Genomic DNA, 14,162 nt, shown 5'->3' with positions numbered 1-14,162 from the left:
ACAGCAGGGACCAACATTTCCCTGGTTCTGCAAAAAGGACTTCTAAGTGGAAAGGGGTGTAGCAACTCATGATGAGAACTTCTGGAACAGGAGATGGAGGAACGATCCACTGAGGCATTAAAGGGGACATGGAATAGGTTGAGAAGATGTGGGAGGGAGAAAGGGATGAAGGAAGGTAGCATGCTAACTGGATTTAAAGGGCAGATTTGACATGCTTATTGACTTTTTTAGCTGTCAATCAAACACATTGTGATGTAAACAGAGGGAAGCTTAATGAGGTTCTGGCTAATTAAGTTAGACTGCAGTTGACTGAATGACTAATACATCTTAGGAGTGGATTGGACTTCCTGGTCACTGAGGAAATTCACACCAAATGTGCTTTAACTCAAATGTCAAAGAATTTGGAGCAAATAAATGAAAATGATAGTAAAGTGTAAAAATGAAATGAGTACTGCTAGACTGTATATCCTATGTATGTTCATTATGAAGTAAGTGCATGGAAAGGGATTTTATTCCATTAAGGGCCATATAGACCCCAGAATTTATCCCACTGTGCTCTCATTTTCTGTTTTCTCTGTGCTACCAGTACATTCTTCATTCCACCCAAGCATGCCTGGAACCATTAACAGCTTCATTATGACCTGTTTGGTATTAGATTGTTTTAATGTCTCAGTACTATTTTAGAAAAATAGTGTTTGCTAATGTCCATATTTTATCATTCTTCCATCATTTTTCATGTATGGTAGTGTGACCATAAATGCCAATACATTTCCTAGATTGATTTTAAGATGCAATTGTCTTTTCTCTCTTTGTCATGACATCTAGCAACAGGAAGCTTTTCATATTGCCTTCTTAGCACCACTTTTTTACTTTATTTATTTTGTTAAACAGGCAGATAGATGGATGCAAGATCCTTTTGCAGACATGACCAAGGTGAATGGCACAATACTTAACATGTAATGTATGGAGAAATAGATCTATCATAAGTATGTGTGAAGACAGATTAATATTATGTTATACACTGCTAAGAAAATCACTGTTTGCAAGATATATAGTAAAGTTAGTTGCTCTAATAAATGATGATTTTAAGAGAAGGCAAAGCCTATGGTAGACTGCAAAAGGCTTATAGATTTTGTATATCAGTGTAAAAATTCACAAGAGGTGTAAAGTGAAATAAGCAGTTAGAACCTTAAGTCAGACAGATGCCGTATTGAAACAGACAACAGTGTACCTTGACTGGATTGAATGTATACATTTTCCTCATTTGGTTAATGTACCAGAGAAAACAATTTTTTACCCTTAATCACTGAAACAGCTGAACTGGTAAGTTTTAATGAGGTAAGGAGGTAATATAACCTGATGACATAATAAAGTATTAAATGCCTTAGTGACATCAATATAGATTACTAGATATCATTTCCCATGATCTAATAATACAGAGACCCTTTCATAGAACTTCATTTGATACACCATAGAGAACCTTCTTTTTTATAAATCCTTATCCTACAGATAGCATCCATCACCAAGTGAGTAAGTAAACATCTCTCAAAACATTTTTCTGTGATACTAGTGAGACTTATCAGTGTATAATTGGATTTTTTTGCTTACTGGGCAGTAAATTATATTTTCCAGTCCTTGGGTACTACTCCAAGTTACAGCATGTTATTAACCAAAGATGTCAATTAGAAATCATACATATCAGGTTATCCAAGAAGTTATCTGGTCCCATTGAACACGTGTTTGTTTGTTTTTTTAATTTACCTTGCACTTTAGAGACATCTACCTATGAGATATTAGGATTTAGTACAGATGCAATAGGTAAGGAGTAAATATTATTGGTAGCATAATGCAATGTAGACAGTTCAGTAAAATATTCATTGAGTGTATTTGTTCATTGAACAATGACAGATATTTTTAGCTGTTTTGTCATTTGATCCAGATGTTTCTTACTGAAATGTGTTTTACTAATCATAATATACTTAGAAAACTTATTTCAACAAATGTGCTTCATCTTAATGCAGAAACTGTCACTTTGGATTTCTTAAGGGTAGTTAAAAGTTTTGCTTTGGACACTAAATGAGAGTCTCCAAATGTAAGAATCTCATTTTTCTTTTATCTTTCTTACTGTCCATTGACTACTTGTAGAATCTAGATTCCCTTCTATGCTATCATTAGTTTGTTTTTCTTTTTACATTAGTGTGATACATCAACCACTTGTTGCTCCTTTTTTCTTTTTAATGCCAAGATTTTCCTTTCCTATTTATTGCATATGGTTTTACTTGTATCTTCAACCTGTTGACCTTCTTATTTTGACTTATCCTTAATTCACTATGACCTTTTTATGTTTCATTTGCTGGTGTAAGGTAGGATTTATGTTTCATTTGGGGGTTCAGTTCCTCTTGTGGTAATGATGTCTCTATTATTACCTTTTATATGTTTCCACACATTTCCATTTCAAATACAGGAATAGAGTCACATTTTAACTATAATTAATTACTTCCAGAAATATGTTTTCCTGACTATTACTTCAATTACTTTATTGTTTTCCAAGTTATTGTTTGAACTTAAAGTTCTGATTCTTCACTATTTGCATTTAACGTTTTCCTAACTTTTTGTTTTATAAAAATGCTCTTTCTTTTTTTATCAGATGTAGGGGTAATACTTTTGTAAATAAGCAATGGTTATTTTTTTATTAAAAGTAACATGCCTTCCAAGCTTTAACTTTGGTTATTTTTTTATTAAAAGTAACATGCCTTCCAAGCTTTAACTTAATTGATAACCTTAACTGGTATTTTGCTTATAAATTCAGGGTTTCTGCTCCATTACCTTTTTGTGTTTTCATATCATCAGAGTTTCTTACTTGAGTATTGTCTTTCTCTATGCTTTCTATACTGACAGGTATTATAGTCTTGTTTTGGGAATCAGACTCCTCTATCCACCCTGTCACACATTCATCACGAGTAATGCCCTTTTTTATACTGATATGTGAAACTCTGCTCAGTGTTATTAGCTTTATTTCAAAGTGTCTACAGTTTACAATAGTACACAAATCCATTAATGAGTTACTCTGTTTTCTAAAATATTTTTTGCATATAATACAAAGACCTAAATATTTTTGATTTACTAGGTCTTCCAGTGTATATTTGTTGAGTGAATCAGTTTTACTTGTTTATCATTACTGCAGTGACTTTCCTTATTATCAAGATGTACAGAATTTAGTACTTTGTCCAGGTATACAATGATTTTTAAAATACTAGTCTAGTTTTATTTCTACAGTTAAAACAGTTCATCAACATTAACAAAATGATCAGTTACAAACAGTGTACTTCTGTCGTCAGCAGCTCGCTTGCTAAGTGAGCTGTTTTAAATCCTTTGGAGAAGTGTATGATTAAACTAATCACAGGTATGGGCAGAAGAGTAGCTAGAGCATAGCACAAGGTGTTAGGGGGCACAATCAGCCATCCATCATCCAGCTCACTCCTTAGTGCAAAACCTGATTTTAGAAGCTGTAATTGTATTTGTGGACAAACCTGAGTGTTACAGTGCTCTGTGTCTGCTCTAAACTGCAGCAACTGCTTGCTACATTGTGGCAAATAGTTTGCTAGAGTTTAAATGAAAAAAGTCTTTTTTTCTTTAGTTAAAATCTGAGTACTGTAGGGTTCCATGCAGGGTATAAACTGTGGCCAAGTGCTTGCTACATTTGTAACAAGCAGTTTGCTATAGTTTGAAAGAGAATTTTTTTTTAAACCTGATTGTTGTAGCGCTCCAAGTAGGTAAGGTATAAACTGTAGAAGCTGCTACTGTTTAAAAAATTATTTTTTAACTAAAGGTTGATGAATGGGAGTTAGGGGCAGGGCACAGAAATGGGACATGAAGGGCTGGGGCAGTAGGGTTGGGGGGGGGGGTGTCATGCATCTGGCCACCTGGTTGATGTGCCAGTATAAGAAAAAAACTTTTTTTCACTCTTCACTTTAAGACCTGTGTAGAGGGGGTGGCATGCAGATTGGCTCCTGTTGGTTACCATGGTTCTGTCTGCAAGAAGCATCCTGCAAGTTTTGTAGACATTCTTTCTTTCTCTGTCTGAAGGAATGGGATGCTAGTTCAAGGGACTGGCACAGGAAGCTGTTTCAGCCAGCTATGCTTCTAAGTATAGGTACATACCTCCAAGCTTCTTCTTAGTTTCTTATAGGTAAAAAAATAAAAAGTAAAATAAAGCAGAATGCTGGCACTTACTACTTTCCCACTTCTTATCTCAATGCCAGCAAACAAAAAACAGAAAAGAAACGTCTCACTGAGCAGCACTTACCTGGCAGGGGGAATACCACGATCAAGAAGGTGGTTTCCCCAGGGTGAGGCTCTTCCATTGCACATTTCGGTTGGGTTGACCCCTGTGATTTCCCCAAAGGGGTTGGGAGGGTGGCCTAATGGTTAAGGTGTTTGCCTTACAAACATAAGATACAGGGTTTGAGTCTCACAAGGAATAATTGGCTAGGTTTAAAATGGCTCGCAAGGGCAGTTAGCTTAGTACTAATCTATGAACCTATGAACCTATAAGCTGTTTTAAATCCTTTGGGGAAGGGCAGGGTGTTAGCAATATCAAGTATATAGTTGTCAAGGAATGTCAGGAAAAAAGTTCACATGCTAGACAAATGCACATGTAACCTGTTTAAACCCATAATCTTAGAGACAGATGAAGGTACCAAGGGTGGGGCATGCAATCTCAGACCACCAGGTACCAAAGTTATTAGATTAAAAGGTGAAAAGTAAAGGAAGCCACTTGAAGGTTTGAGAAACAGATGATTGTTCAATGGAAAAGTGTAAAGTACTGTACACTAATAAAAAGTGATTGATAATGGTTTACCTGAAAAATCATACTGTATAACATCCATTGATGTACAATGTAGCAGGGACATGACCAAGGCAAATGAATAGTGGAACACATAAAGAAGGAAGCAGCTATCAGAAAACAGAATATTCTTCTTCCATAATGGAGAAAACTAGAAAAATGGACAAGGTTATTTAGTGCCACCTAAAATCCTAACTTACACTGTAAAGCTATTACTGCTTACAGGGCAGTTAACATGACACAGAGACATGTGGGTTGACAAACAAGGATAATCTTCTAGACTCAGCTGCCTGTACCAAGAACATAGGAGCAGAAGGGATTAATAATTAAACTACAGTAACACCGACTTGACAGCCTCAAAAGTGAATTTGTCCCAGCAAATAACATATGATAACTAGACCTCAAAAGGGATGAGCCTGATTCAAGATCTGATAGCACAAGAGACACTAGAGATGTATTGTTCAGAGATATACTTAACCTTTGAAAATAAGAGACATGAGCACTGAAGTCCTGTTGGGGAATCAGACTATAATAATAAGTCAGCTGTCTATTTTTGTGTACATCTAGAAAGGAGAACAGGATCACTTTCTCAAATATCAGGAGTCAATTTCCTACCTTGATCAGAAGGAGACTTTGCCTCTGATTCTGTCCAGTCATAAAACATGGATGGACCATCTTCAGACCCTGATAAGTCATCATCAGAGCTTGATAGGTCATCTTCACACTGTGATAAGTAATCATCCAAACTTAATGAGGCATGTTCAGACAGTGATAAATCATCATGATCATCATCATCTGACACTGATGGATGATGTTCAGACACTGACTGGCCATCTTCAAATATTGATCGGACATCTTCAGATACTGGTTGGTCATCTTGAGACATTGATCTGAAATCAGCTGATGATTGATCATCATCCTCAGATTCTGATCGGTCATTTTTAGATATTGATTGGACATTTTCAGCTAATGATTGCTCATCTTCAGAAACTGTTTGGTTGTCTTCAGATATTGATCTGAAATCAGCTAATGACTGGTCATCTTCTGATTCTGATCGGTCCTTATCAGATATTGATTGGACATTTTCAGCTAATGATTGCTCATCTTCAGAAACTGTTTGGTTGTCTTCGGATATTGATTGGACATTTTCAGCTAATGACTGGTCATCTTCTGATTCTGATTGGTCCTTATCAGATATTGCTTGGACACCTTCAGCAGGTATTTGTTCATCTTTAGATACTGAAACGACATCTTCGCATGGTGATTGGTAATCTTCAGATACTGACTGGCCATCTTTGTATAGGGATGATCGAGGCATTTCAGTATCTCCAACCAGCTTTTATCAGTTTCCACAAGACACAAAATAAAAAATAAAAATACAAACAAAAGTATAAAAAAAGAAGGAAAAAGATATTATGAGTTGAAAATGAATATCAATTGTTCATTGTTCTACAGTAACAGAATACCAGTGTTACATCTCTGTATGTAATATTATATGTCACTGTTTAAGAGATTAACAGACTAGTGATATGAATCTTAAAGAGTAGCTGATACAGCCTAAGTAAATTCACCAGAAATTATCACTTGAATTTTCATTAAAATTTTAACAAATTTTAGCATAATCCCAGTTTTCTATCACAAATCTATTTTAGAACTACATGAAAAAGGGTTACAATCTACCTTAATTAAAAAAAGAAGAGGAAGAAGAAGAAACACACACTATGCAAACTAAAATATTATTCAGAAAATATTGATATTAATAGGAATCACTACTCTAGACTAAAAAAATAAACACATATAAAGAGTGACTAACCTGAACATGCGAGAGTGTAGTTTGTACGATAAATTAAATATCTGCACTACAGGATTAAAGAACTCTTTTTGAGACTCATGAAACTCATTAATGTAAACATGCAGTGTAAATACTTAATGAATTTTTACCACAGTCTCCCTTGCACATTTAAATAATCATACTGTCATTTAGAGACAGATCTTTTCCCTGCAACATTCATACATTGATGGCACGGGTCTATATTAGAACATCAAAGTTTCAAAACTTTAAATGTTCTAATATCGAACTCTATTCAGTGAAAGCTGGAAATATCGAAGCAACAGAAAACCAAATTTTTTCCTAGGGAAAGAAATCGGTTGGCCATTTTTGTTACTTCGGTATTTTCAGCTCTGTGGTGGAAAGTTACGGGTCGGGTTCAGGTAAGTGTGCGATTGAGTGTGGGTTAGGGTAGTTAAGGTTAGGGTCCGGATTAAGTATGTGTGCGATTGTGTGGATGTGAGGGTTAGGGCGTGTTAGGTGAGTTAGGGTTAGGGCATGGGTCAGGTAAGTGTGCGATTGAGTGTGGGTTAGGTTAGTTAGAGTTAGGGTCCGGATTAGGTATGTGTGCAATTGTGTGGATGTGAGGGTTAGGGCGGGTTAGATGAGTTAGGGTTAGGGCGCGGGTTAGGTATGTGTGCAATTGTGTGGATGTGAGGGTTAGGGCGGGTTAGGTGAGTTAGGGTTAGGGCGCGGGTCAGGTAAGTGTGCGATTGTGTGGACATGAGGGTTAGGGTGGGGTAGGTGAGTTAGGGTTAGGGTGCGGGTGAGGTGAGTGTGCAATAGTGACGGACCTTAGGGTTTGGGTTTAGGTAAGTGGATAGTTAGTGGTGTGTGTATAGTTTAGTGTAGGGTTAGGTGTAAGATTTTAGGTGTATGTGTGTGGATTGTTGCTTGTTTCGTGTGTTTGTGTTGTGTGTATGTGTTTTGGAACAGCAAATTTTTTCCCTAGGAAAAATTTGCTGTTCTGTATGTTCAATGTTTTCAGCTTTCGCTGAATAGGGTTCGATATTAGAACATACGAAGTTTTAAAACTTCGATGTTCTAGTATAGACCCGATGACACAGACCATTTTTGCCTCTTTATCCCTCTGTAATTCATTGTTTCACAGTACAAGAAAATCCATGTAACAATGTCTTATCAAGACTTAATGGATCAAAACTTACCCCAGGTAAAACAAGTTGGTGAGAACTTCAACCTGATTAAGGGAAAGCATTTTGTAAGGGACAAGTCTTCACCATTAATTCATGTCCACCAACTTATATATACTAACTACATGGTCATATAGCTTGCAGAAAAAACAAAAGCCCACAAAAACAAAACTTTGAGGCACTGGTGGGATACAAATAAAGTACACACTAGCAGTGATCTCTAGGGCAAGTAGCTATATTTCAGATGCAAAACAAGGATGTGCATTCTACAAGATCAAACCTCAAGCACTTAGTATTCAATCAAGGGTAGAGAAAGCAATGCACATTTGTGGTTAGACATACAGAAGCCATGCACACCTTGCTATGTAGCATTATTTGCAAACCAGGTTAATGCAGGCGAGAACTCTTTGGGTGAAGGGGCGGGTGAGTTCAGAAGAGCACAGGTCAGTATAAAGAGCAGAAGGTATCAAGGTTTCCTCATCTATAACCCATGGCAAAATGCCATGCTGCAGTCATTTTTCTTGTATTGTTCGCCTTACTGTGTTTCTACATATTTGTTTTATGTTCCATTTCTTTGTTCACTATCTGCACTTTTAGAGTTCATCACTAATGTACATTATTTTTTTCCCTTTATGTCATCGCCATCTGTATTTCCTATTGGCAATTTCCTTCCTTTTTGTCACCTTCTTTTTATAGTTTGCTCAACAGGCTGCATTGCTATGCCTAATCATGGATCACAGATCCTGAATGTAAAAAGGTATTCAGCTTCAGCAGCCAAGACACCCGTAGTCATGTTTCACAGTTATGAGTACAAAATACAATGTTGTTTTCCTTCTTAGGTAACTGGGTAAGATCCACTGGCACAACTACCTACTTTCAGAGGGTGACATCTATCTCTTTAATGGATTTGCTCAGTGATACACTATGTATATGGACACATCGGGAATCAAACCTAAGACTACATGATGAAATTCAGTTGCAGCTCATAGCCTCAACTCTGAACTACAATTCTATATCAGCATTATGGAGGAGCCACCTTCTTGATTACTGTCACACGGGGTATAAATGAATTACAACAATTCGTAACATACAGAATAAAAGTTGTACAGGTAGGGAATGTTACAATGGTACTCACGTGGATTTTACTGTAGTAGTTAGGGAAGCCACCATCAGAAGATCTTGGTGTCATCAAGCTGCAAAAATTATTTTGATGCTCCTCCCATTGAGGCACTTCTGTGGAATAAAAAACATTGTATTATTTGGGATATAAGATGACATATTTTGTAAAGAAGAGTAGAAGATGTTGTGCCAATATCAAGTTACCAACAGTAAAATCACAAACACACCTATTGAAACCTCTTTCTTGCTGATAATGATCTCAGATTTAAGTCAGATCCTTCATTTTCCTGTAAATGTAGTATTACTACTGAAATAAAGCTTCACTGCCAGTACTTGTCATATTACATTCATGGTACAGCAGTGCTACGCGTTTTACTCTTATTTTTGTTTTACAGACACTGTCATCACATCGGGGTTTGTTTATTCAACAAAACAGCTAACAAATCTTTGGAAAGCCCGTCATGAGATAACTTACTTTGGGAAAGTCTAACTTCATTTCTGGCAAATCCATATAGAGTGGCCTCTCCTCTTTTGTAATAGTGCCAACTACTGGATTCGGGATTGGAACACTATAAAACATCATGTTTGTCCATTATTTCATGTATACAAGATAAAACAGCAGTTTTGTGTCACACCCTGACACAGCATATGGTCTTAATAGACTAGCAGTGAATTAATTCAGATTAAGACATAAACATCAAAGACCCGCCTGCAGCATCTACTTTTCCAGAGAGCATTAAGTCATGAAATTGCTACAGTGAAAATAAGTTGTAAAATATGCATCCCTGTAATGGGTCAAGAAAGTGTATGCCTAAGGGGAAGTTATAGGCCCCATCTTGTAAGCCTTTTCATAGGTCATCAGACTCAAAGGAAACACAACTGATAACCATCTTTTTGGTATTTAACTGATGAAGAATTACAAACCATTTCACCTGGATAAGGTGATTGATTCCTTCATGATCAGGCATCTGAAACATTCTAAAATGAAACTGGTCTTGAATAAACACATCAATTAAATTATTGAATGCAATGTCCGACATCTTCAGTAATGTAATTAGTATTGCATCAACATACCAAATAAAAGGACTAACTGAATTTATATACTTGTTCCAACCTGTAAGGTGCTTTGTTGACAAGCAGTTATCCCCATTCACAGTTAGGATAATATAGGGATTCTGAACTTGGTACTCAACTTCAGCATTTCATTCCGCAGGACCTAAAAATGAAGTTGATACTGGTACCAAGTTTAGCTTGCATATTTTTCTGACTATGATGTTAGTAATGGGTCTGTTTCAAGTGCCTACATATTATTAGATCAAAACACATTTGCTCTTGGGACTTCCAAAAGGGTTGCACACTGAGTAACAGCTTAATTTCAGCTCTCCCAGTATGAAAACAGAAACTCACTGTTCAGCTAAAAGCAGTTCAAGCTCCAGTTTTGGTACAAGACATGGCTTCCAGTAACCTACAGGAAAAAAATAAATAAATCAAACGTGCTCAGAGCTGATTAAAAATAAAAAAAACTTTGAAGGAATATATCAAGTCAAATGACAAAAGGTTGGAAAAAATGGAAGAAGCTTTAAACAGATATTCAGAAGCACTTATGAAACTGCAAAAATCACAGGTTGAAATGAAGAAAAGGCTGGGTAAATATGAGAATGCTCGAGAAAAGATGTTTCAAAAAATGGTAGAATTAGAGGGCAGAGCATATAGGAAAAACCTGAAATTTTCTGCTATACCAGAGAAAATGTAAGGAGTAGACTGTATATTTTTTAATGAAACCATAGATAAGCAAATAGACTGGTATTCCACAGCAGGAGTTGTTAATTGAAAGGGCACATCATGTGCATGCTCCAGACCTGGTTATAAGAAAGCAACCTAGACCTCTAATACTAAACATGCAATTCTACAAGCAGAAGGAGTTGATTCTGACAAAACTGTGGCAGAAGGGCAAAGTACTAAAAGTTGGAGACAGTAGAGTGCTTGTTGAAAATGATTACTCACTGTACATCAGGCAGAAGAGGAGTAAATTTAGTCCACCACTTAGGGAATTTCAAAAAGCAGGTATGATATTCAAACTGCTGTATTCAACTACCATCAGAATATTTTTTTTCCTTGAGAGTCAAAGTCATTTTTTTGATACAGAACATGCTAAGGAAGAAATACATAAGTTTGTCCAACAAAAAGTGAGCTACGAAACAGAAGGGGATTCTGCTTCTTATTCTTCTAATAATAAAGCTCATAGAGAGACTATGCCAATGAAATCTTTTCCATTGTTCCAAAGGAAAATGCTTGAGAGACAGAAAAAGCACAGGCATTGACTAGAACCAGTAGTATGGTGGAAATGACCCAGCAACTGGAATTGGAAGATGGAGGTCAACAGGAAGAAAACCAGCAACTCAGAAGTTAATGAATAAATGTGGGATTACAAAGCATCAACCACATTTGTGAAATATGTCGAACAAGAAAACCTGGAAATATTGGACTTTTTTGACTTTGTTAAACCTGCAAGGGACTACAAAGCATATGCCCTACTTCATGTCATTAATGTTTGGAAGAACATTGATAAAGGGGGAAAATGAAGGAAAGGGGTAACTGTAAGTAAAACAATTTTTGTTTTTAACAATATTTTCATAAAAGGTAACATGCACTGCACATTATATAAGTAAAGCTTTTTAGTTATTTTTGTGTATAATAGGGATACTAAGGTAAACAGGTGCCCTTTTTCCTTCTTTCTTCTTGTTCTGTTTTAAGAAATGTAGACCCTGCAATCTAAAAAGAGAGAAAAAAAAACTTGAACAAAAGAGCAGGATATAAGTAAAGTCCATCTAAAACTGCAAGAATGGACTTTAAGAAAATTCTGGAAGAAATAATGAGCTTTCAGCATGGAATAATACTTATGGGTGGGGACTGGAATTTAATTTGCAACAGTGAGGTCATATCTGGCAGGGCCTAGAAGGTAAAATATAACAAAAGAGAGTAGATGATGAAGAAATTTATGACAATATTTGATATGGAAGATGTGACTTCAGTAGAAGGAACTCGGAGAGAATTTACACATCATTCTCCTAGGTAGAATAATTAGGCTAGACTAGATGGAAATTATATTTCACAGGAACATGTGCATTTAACAGAAAGTTTTGAAATGCATCCGATAGGTATTTCAGATCATGCACCAACAATAACTAAGATAAAAATAACGGGTAATGAAATAAAAATTAGACACTGGTGCTTTCCCACCCATCTGTGTAGAGAGGAATTTAAGGAATGGGTAGTGGAAATTATTCAGGAGTTATTAGGGAAGATAGAAATTTCTTCAGAAAATATAGCTAGGGAGTGGGATAAAATTAAAGTGGATTTTAAAAATAAGGTAGAGGTAAAATAAAAAGAGACATGGTTAAGAAGTAACTAATTATTTAGAGGGTTAAAGTATTGCAGAATAGGGAGAATCTCATAGAAAAAGAAGAGGCACAACTGCAGTGTGCTAAAGAGAAAATAAGGGGCTACCTGGATAATATGCATGAGTTTAGGAAGATTGCTGTTAAGCAACTGTTTTTATAATAACTCCAGAGCAGAATGGTTCAAGCTACAGAAAGTAGAAAGTATTTTTACCAAGCCTAGGGAGCCTATAACAAGGAAAATAAAAACAATCAGATATCCTGTAGATGTATTACAAATATGTTGGCAATTTTATGAAAAATCTGAATAAAACAGAAATGTGCAAATCAAGAAAAAGTACAAATGGAAAAGTTTATGGAATAATTAAATATGCCAATGTTAGAGGTAGGCTCAATTACTAACAGTTAGGATAGGAGAGGAGATAAAAATGGTGATGTATAACCAATCTACAGAAAAGAATAGATTAAATTCCTGTGGAAGTTTGGAATCTAAGCGTGAAGAAAGTGATAAAGATCTGGATGGTTTTGTTAAACAGTATTTTAAAAGGAAGAGAAACACCAGCATCTTGGAAGAAACCTGTGGTGGTTGTAATACCTAAAGATGGTAAAGACCCAACAGATCCAGCTTCATATAGGCCCATATGGTTGGCAAGATACAAACACTGAAAATGTTTTTAGTCCCTTTAGTTTTATACACAGGTCAGACATATTTTTACCAACCAGTGGAGATGTTGTGGACGGTAATTAATAAAGAGCTGAAGGATTTTATCTGGACAGGGAAGAGTCAATGGGATAAGCTGATCCTTCTAAAAGAACAAGGTGGTTTGTGATTACCACATTTCAAGGGGTATTTCAGAGCTATGCAGTTGAGGATCCTATAAACATAGCACAAGCAGAAAGCTATAATTCAAAGTGGAAAGAGATAATGATGAAATTGGGGGAAATTCAAGAAATAAGGAGAGACTGGGATTTTGGATGCAGGTCCTTAAGGAGAATAATAATAACCATACAGAATATTATATTCATAAAGTAGTAGAATGTATTCTAAGAACTAAGCCAAAATGGGAATGGAGAAAGGAGATTCTGCCAATATGGATGACTGCAGTTAAGGGAACAGAGAATGGGCAAGAGAGGGCTGGAATTTACTGGAGCAATTTGGCAAAGAAACCAAGATACTGAGAGCAAATAATTAGAAAGAGAAAGGTAACTGAATGGGAAGAGGGCAAAAATTCATTTAGACTACAGGCTAGAGATTGCCTTCCCTATCAATGATTGATATCAGAGTATAGGCAAAGAGAAAGGAATAGGAGAATCCTATGTGAAAGACCAGCTTTGGTAGAGTTTTTAGTAGCATATAGAACAGAAGCTGTTGTTAAAAAATGGATAATTAGTAGGGCATATACAATATTGCATGATAACTATAGGAATCAATCATCCTAGGTTAGAAAGGATTGGAAGAGGAATTTTAAAATCACTTCACAAAGAAGCAATTGGAGGTTATATGTAAAGCTCCCAAATATGCAGCAAAGTCTAGAAAATTTAGGATCTTTGCTTGGAAGTGTTTACATAGATATTGTTATACCCGAAGTAGACTCCAAAGAATTTGTCCTCAGGTAGACAACAAATGGAGGTGTGATGATTAAGAAACAGATAAATGGGAACATATTTTTGGGGAGTGTAATGAGTTGGCTGATGTTAAAATCTTTCTGCAGATTATTCTGTCAGAGATACTGAGTGAACAAATTGGTGTAACTAAGGAAATTATTTTTCGAGCTGTGATACAGAATTGGAATTGCCTAGACATAGTAAGGTCTTGTTAA

General features: G+C 36.0%; 1 pseudogene; it reads left to right on the top strand.

Annotated features, from left to right (window-relative positions):
• The first annotated feature begins 4,298 nt into the window (after positions 1–4,298).
• Positions 4,299–4,446, top strand: LOC122802020 (annotated as a pseudogene).
• The last annotated feature ends 9,716 nt before the right edge of the window (positions 4,447–14,162 follow it).

Source organism: Protopterus annectens, chromosome 1.part0, assembly GCF_019279795.1.
Source record: "Protopterus annectens isolate FY-2018-M chromosome 1.part0, PAN1.0, whole genome shotgun sequence".
Classification (NCBI taxonomy): domain Eukaryota; kingdom Metazoa; phylum Chordata; order Ceratodontiformes; family Protopteridae; genus Protopterus; species Protopterus annectens.
Note: the sequence above shows the minus strand (reverse complement) of the source record. Positions and strands in the feature narration are given on the sequence as shown.